General features: G+C 43.5%; 1 long non-coding RNA gene across 3 annotated transcripts; it reads right to left on the bottom strand.

Annotated features, from left to right (window-relative positions):
• Nucleotides 1-605: 605 nt before the first annotated feature.
• LOC124704357 lies at nucleotides 606-4,276 on the bottom strand. 3 transcript variants are annotated; one of them, XR_007003542.1, is made up of 4 exons: nucleotides 4,263-4,276; nucleotides 3,824-3,945; nucleotides 2,071-2,692; nucleotides 606-1,017 (listed from the first exon to the last, which is right to left on the bottom strand). It is a non-coding gene; the product is annotated as an uncharacterized LOC124704357 (long non-coding RNA). The 3 variants fall into 3 exon arrangements; XR_007003541.1 differs by lacking the exon at nucleotides 606-1,017 and having other exon boundaries at nucleotides 1,930-2,692; XR_007003540.1 differs by lacking the exon at nucleotides 606-1,017 and having other exon boundaries at nucleotides 1,930-2,256.
• Between the last annotated feature and the right edge of the window lie 2,127 nt (nucleotides 4,277-6,403).

Genomic DNA, 6,403 nt, shown 5'->3' with positions numbered 1-6,403 from the left:
CCATCGGGATCGTTGCCGGCGGAAGCGAGACGGCTTTGGGCAACGCCTGTGGCCGCTTCCAGGACGAGCTGGAGCGGTACATGGACTACATGCCCGGCGGCGAGTGCCCATCCCACTGCGTCAGGTACCCAAATTGCCGGCACAAAAAAGTGCCGGCAAAGGCACCAAAAGTGCCGGCAAAGATTTTTCAAGGCACACAAAAAAAATGCTGCGTTTATTCCAGTCGAGGTAAGTCTTTGCCAGTATTTTTAGAAAAATGTCGTTAATTATATTTTAAGGCACTTCCAAAAATGCCGCTAGTTAGTATTGCCGGCACTTTTGAAAGATGCCATGGAATCTTTTTGCTGGCACTTTCCGAAAATGCCATAGAATCTTTTTGCCGGCACTTTTCGAAAAATGTCACGAAATCTTTTACTGGCACTTTTCTAGGGATACCATCTAAACTATTTGCCGGCACTTTTAAAGGATGCCTACAATTACTTTTTCAGGCTTTTAATTCTGGTGCCGCTGATTATTTTCTTAGGCATTTTTAAAGTTGCTATACTGCCTGCAAACATTCAAGCAATCTACAATCAAGCATACATCGCACTCAAGAAGTCAAGCAATGTTTAAAACCAATATTTCCAAGCAATCTAGGTTTGAAACCAACATTTTGAAACATTCAAGGATTCACAATCCAAGCATCTAACTTACATGACCAACAGGGTTCATCTCCACATCATGAACAACATGGTTTGAAACCATTAGATAAAATACACAACAGGGTTGATCTCCTCATCATGAACAACAGGGTTCATCTGCCGCCGAGGAAGAAAGTTGTCATGGAGTTTGGGCCCTGCCTCGCTGCGCGGCCAAATGCCTCGTCGTGCGGCCATAGGAAGTTGCGCCAGCTGCGCCATGCATCCGACGCCACAACCAGGTTCACGTCCCCGACGCCAAGCCCTCTTCCTCATCGAGCATGATGCCAGAGCACCGGTGAGCGCGCCCTCCGCCCTCCACCCACCCTCCTGCAGTTCACTGAAAATGTTCCAAGTCCTTCATCCTTTTGATAGTAAATATGAAGGTAAAACACCCATAGAATAACTGTGCTTGGATCTGCAATGGAGCGTGCAAGAAGTAAAAGAGCCTACAGTTCACCGTGCTTGGTTGTTGTTTCAAATAGTATTCTACAAGTTTTCCTTAATTAAATTGGTGGCTTACTGATGAGTGGTTTCTGTAGGCCCAAAGTTTAGCATTTAGAACTAAAAGAAGATGTAGATGAAGAAAGCTACAAAAATGTAACTCACTGAAGTAGGGTGGAATTCAAAAAAAATGCAAACAAAATATATGCTATGATACTTAATACAACCTTCTCACGATTACACGTGCGTGGCACGTGCACAATTACTAGTAGGAGAAAAAATCCACCGAAAGGACCAGCCCAAATAGCATATCTAAGGTAAAAAAACAAATTCGTTGCAGAATTTCTTTCCACTTTCTTCATTACCTGAATCTAATTGCAGTTTGTATGATCAGAAGATCAGAGAATTCAAAGATCAAATTTTGGTGGATAATGTGCTAACACTCGATCATGCTACCAAGTAAAGGAAGCCAAATTAAGCATTTGACTTAACTTATAGTGGTCGTGCAACTTTTGTACCATCACCTTCATACTCTATCTCTGACCAGATTCAATTTCTCTAGTTCAGTTTTAAGTCAGAAAGAACAAAACAGAATTAGGAAACCAAGAGGCGCAAACTAAGGTAAGTTTTCTCAGGTTTCTCAGAGAAAATCCTATGCAATCACCGCTGGCCTAAAAAAAGAGTGGGACTTCCTAATCTGTAACGTGCTTCTTTCTACACACAAAAATAAGAACACCATGGCAGGTTACCTCCTGGGCTAAACTGGGAACTATGTGGTAACATCAGCATGATATCCACAGTACTTGAATTCATGGGATCAAATTACTTGAAAATAGTAGAAACTTACACTAAACTGGATTATGCTTTGTAGTACCAGTGCTGAGAACCAAGAAGATTTTAGCAAAAGAGACCTAAAATATGAGTTTGGACACTGAAACTGTGTACGTACTTCGAAGATGTCTCGGTGAGTGTGCGAGGAGGCATGGATCTGATAGTGCCATCATAATGTTAGTTACAGGACACAAAAATACAAATCTTGGTGTATTTATCGATGAAATATAAGAGCAGTGTATTAAACATCGAAGTTTATCTGAGAACCGTATTTCTCCCACTTCAGTAAAGAAGAGCATACAGCCTGAGCAAAGAGAAAGTCTATAAATGCCAAGTACTTGCTACCAGATGGAGGATAGAGAATGAAAATTAACGGAACAATTGGACCTATCTAGCTGAACTTAAATTCTATAACAATATTACCTTGTTGTCAACAATGGCCATATTCTGAAACTTACGGAAAATGTTACTCGCAGTTTTTTCTCTCTTATATACATGATTAATTCAGACATGAAGGTAAATAGTACATTACAACATTTGTTGTTTAAAAACATGAAAACTTACAGATCTAGACTTGCACGTCACCAACCGAGTCATCTGGTACCACGAAGGTAGGATAACAATTCTGAAGTGAAGCACAAACAGGGAACAACGACCACGCCCGCGGAACGACATAGATATAGATATAGCAAATCTCCTCACTGAAGGTTGAAGCCAAGTTTAAACAAGACGAAGGGAACCTGAAACAATATTCAAAGCTTAGAAACTGTCAAGTTCATATGCTTTGCCTCAGTCTTAGGTAAGCTCCAACCTAGGAAATAAATATAGTTCATCTAGAAAAAAAAAGTTAATCCAATAAAAAACCAAAATGTTCATTTTATTAAGAACAGATGTAGTGTATCAAAAATAATTTTAAAATTTCAACAGAAAGTTTGCTTCCTATGCATGAACTACAAATGTTGTACCTCAAAAAAAAAAACTACAAATGTTGTTATTTAGTATCAAGAGTCTGGTGTTATATTCCTTGGCCATGTCGTAATGACATTCCATGTCATATTGAGAAACAAAATACAGGCATGCTATTGTCACAAACTTACCATAAACACATACACATGTACCATATTTTTTGCCCAATCATCTCCATTGACATTGACTAATACCACCTGACTAAAGAACAATTAGGTCTTTCGGTAAACCACCTGATTGGGAGTGTTTGTTGTCGAAGAGAAAAATGACACTAAATCCTTGAATGATAGATCCACGATTACTATACCAATTTTAGGCTACATTTGGCATGGAAACATGCTTGGTTCTTAATATGAATATCAAGTTTATTTGGACAGGTAGGTTTCCAGCAGACTACAAATATTAACGTCCAGTTCCTACTATGACCATAGGGTGGTCTACCGATGCAAACTCAGAGCACACCAATCTACATCAACACCCTGCGAGCCTAAGTTGATCTTAACCTCAAAGAAAAGATGTACCAAAACTTATCACAGTCCAGTCTCTAATTCTGCCTGATTGATCTCATTCTCGATGCATAACAACCAATAAACAAAGTTGTGTAACAGTCTACAATTACCACTTCATATAAAGCTGACACCAAAACCTGTTGCAGCTAGATAATATGTCTATATAGGGCATAAAAGTTGTACCGTGATTCTAACATGGTTATTTCTGGGTTAATTACAGCAAGAAGTACAAATCATTTTAATTTTGGAGAAATTGAGCATGATTACAGTCCTTAATTTAGCACTGTTCCAAAATACACATTGTTCTGCGGCTTGAATGGGCAAAAGTAGTCGAGGAAAATAGAAGCAAGTATTCCATTTATCGACAGAATATTAGTACGTTAGCAGTAGGATCACCTGAAATTTATGCTAACTAACCACATATGCTTGGGGAAGATCCTAGTATTCAATTATATGCACATCTTTCGCAGTTGGGAGATTGGAGAACCTGTCATATGATTTATCATCAAAATCTCCATCTGGACAGAAAAAAACAGAAAAACCTCTTATGGTTGCAATGCTTCCAACATCAGAATTAGGGATAGAGATCACTACTTGAAAGCATGAGAACAAATCTCTCTTGTCCAAAATTATGATGAACCAATCTACAACATGGATAGTCATACATAGTCGATCTACACTCGTGAAATGATTATTTAACCATTACCATTTACTAACATCAGGAATGTGTTCTAGGTTAAATCTCAACACGATGTTTGCATACAAGACAATTGCAAAATTAAATCATGAGCAATTCATGGACCAAAGGAAAAATGGAAAGGCCGAGAGGCGGTACCTTTCTTATCGACAGACTTGTTTGAATACATCCTAGAGAACCTTGTAGTTACGGACTTGTGCTCTGTCTTTGCATCAAATTTACCTAAAAACACGCCAAAAATAAGCATCACGATGATCTAAGGCACCACACTCTAAAACCAACATAAGACATCAAAACTCTCTTAATAACCTCGTGTATCAGAACCACTCCAAGGTGAACCATATCCAGCAGGCTGGAGCTACACGACACTCGCCTATAGCAAGATAAAAGTCACCAAATCAAAATCAACAAAACAATCTTGAACTAGATGTATTTACATGTACTGCCAATTTACTATTGCCGTAGCTCTCAAAATCCCACAAACAAACCTGAAGAAATTAGATCTTTTAGTTCTTATGGGCATAACATCAAACAGGTAGATGGCAGGAGCTTAGTCAGAACCAGTCACAACAATTTTTGAATCTGGATAGGCTGATCCACCAACGGGAAGAGAAAGAATCAACACATGGTAAAGAGTAGTAACAGTAGAGAGATCAGCTAGTAGCTAGGATGCCTCGATAGATGTCTACCTCAACATAAACAATTGATATGAATACTGAATTTCTCTCACAGCATTAAGAAAATATAGCACATAGTGATCAATTGTCTAGCAGTAGAGCATGACCAAAGAGAGAAATACCACCTTTGGGTGCCAATGTCAACTAGCTCCTGGACTGGGGCATTTAGCTCAATCTCTGTCTATATTCTGAAATCTCAAACACAAGGGAACTACATAGAATCAACTAGCCTAGCCAGTAAAAGCTACAGTTGAATTTCTTAGCAAACAACAGAGAGATAACATGTTCACAAATTCAGACAACTCACTTTACATATACCAAATTAACAAGTTTATGGCATCACTTATAGTATAGTGCTAACTATGCAACAGGAATCTCTCCTCTCAGCCATGGAGTAACAATGATCTGCAAAATCAACCAATCATATACAATGTACTTGCAATTGCGAGCAAAAATTTCCCCACAACATTGCCGAAAATCACATCAAGCATCACCAATGCAAAGACGAAGGAATCACTTTGATCCTCTAAACAATATACGAGAGAGGGGCATAATTATCCATACCTAGCTCTCGACGGCCCGAGGTGACCTCGTGCTCGGGGCCCTCGCAGAGCTGCAGATGGAGTCGATGACGGCGGGCGGGACAGAAGGCATGTTGCCCTAGACATCATAGGTCTCGAAGGCCCCCAATCTGGTTGACCAAATCGTCCAGGCCATCCGGGTAGAAGGGCACGACCTGGGCGAGGAACAGAGCCAGGTCGGGGAGCTCCTTAGCCGTCTCCCCCTCCGGCGCTGCCGCTCGAGGAGCAGGCGGAGGACAGTGCCGCCTTCTGCCCGAAGAGGAAGACCTAGGAGATCTCCCTTCCCGCCGTCGCCCCCTCCGCCTCCATGGTGGCACCTCGTCGGAGGCAGAGTGGAGGCATAGGCCGTCCTCACACGCAGAAGCGACCGCCGAAGCACGCCGGGATCCTTAGGCCGCTCGCTGCTGTCCCGGGGCCGCGATAGCCCCGCGCATCCGACCATGCTGCCGTCCGGCGGGGAGGCCGACGTCGAGGCCTTCCAGCGGCACGCCGCCGTCACCCTCGCGGAGCTGAGGGACGGGGAGGAGTTCCTCTCCCTCGCGTGGATCCGGCGCCTCCTCGAGGCGTTCCTGCAGTGCCAGGAGGAGTTCCGCGTGGTGGTGGCCCAGGCGCGGCGACGCGGCGGCAGCGGCGGGGCGCAGGCGGAGTGCCACGAGCGCGACGTGAAGATCCGGACCTTGGCGCGCTTGCCGCGGCCGCCCGACGACTGCGTCTGCGCCTCCGCCGGCTGGGCCCCCGGCGCCTGGTCCGGGGACGGCGGCGGAGAGGCCTTGCCCTCCTCGTCGTCCGCCGTCGGGCGCTTGGCCGCGGCGGCGCTCCGCCTGGTGTCGATCGGCGGTGGCACGCGAGAGAGAGGGGAGGGGAGGAGACGAAAGCAAGGAAGGAATCGTGGATAGAAAAGGGAAGGGTACGTGTACGTGGTATAGAGCAATATCTATCCGGCTGGACCATATATATTGTACGTGTACGTGGTATAGTCGTACGAACATTGCCGGCACATTTAGGAAAGTGCCTTAAATGG

Source organism: Lolium rigidum, chromosome 3 (assembly GCF_022539505.1).
Source record: "Lolium rigidum isolate FL_2022 chromosome 3, APGP_CSIRO_Lrig_0.1, whole genome shotgun sequence".
Taxonomy (NCBI): Eukaryota; Viridiplantae; Streptophyta; class Magnoliopsida; order Poales; family Poaceae; genus Lolium; species Lolium rigidum.
Note: the sequence above shows the minus strand (reverse complement) of the source record. Positions and strands in the feature narration are given on the sequence as shown.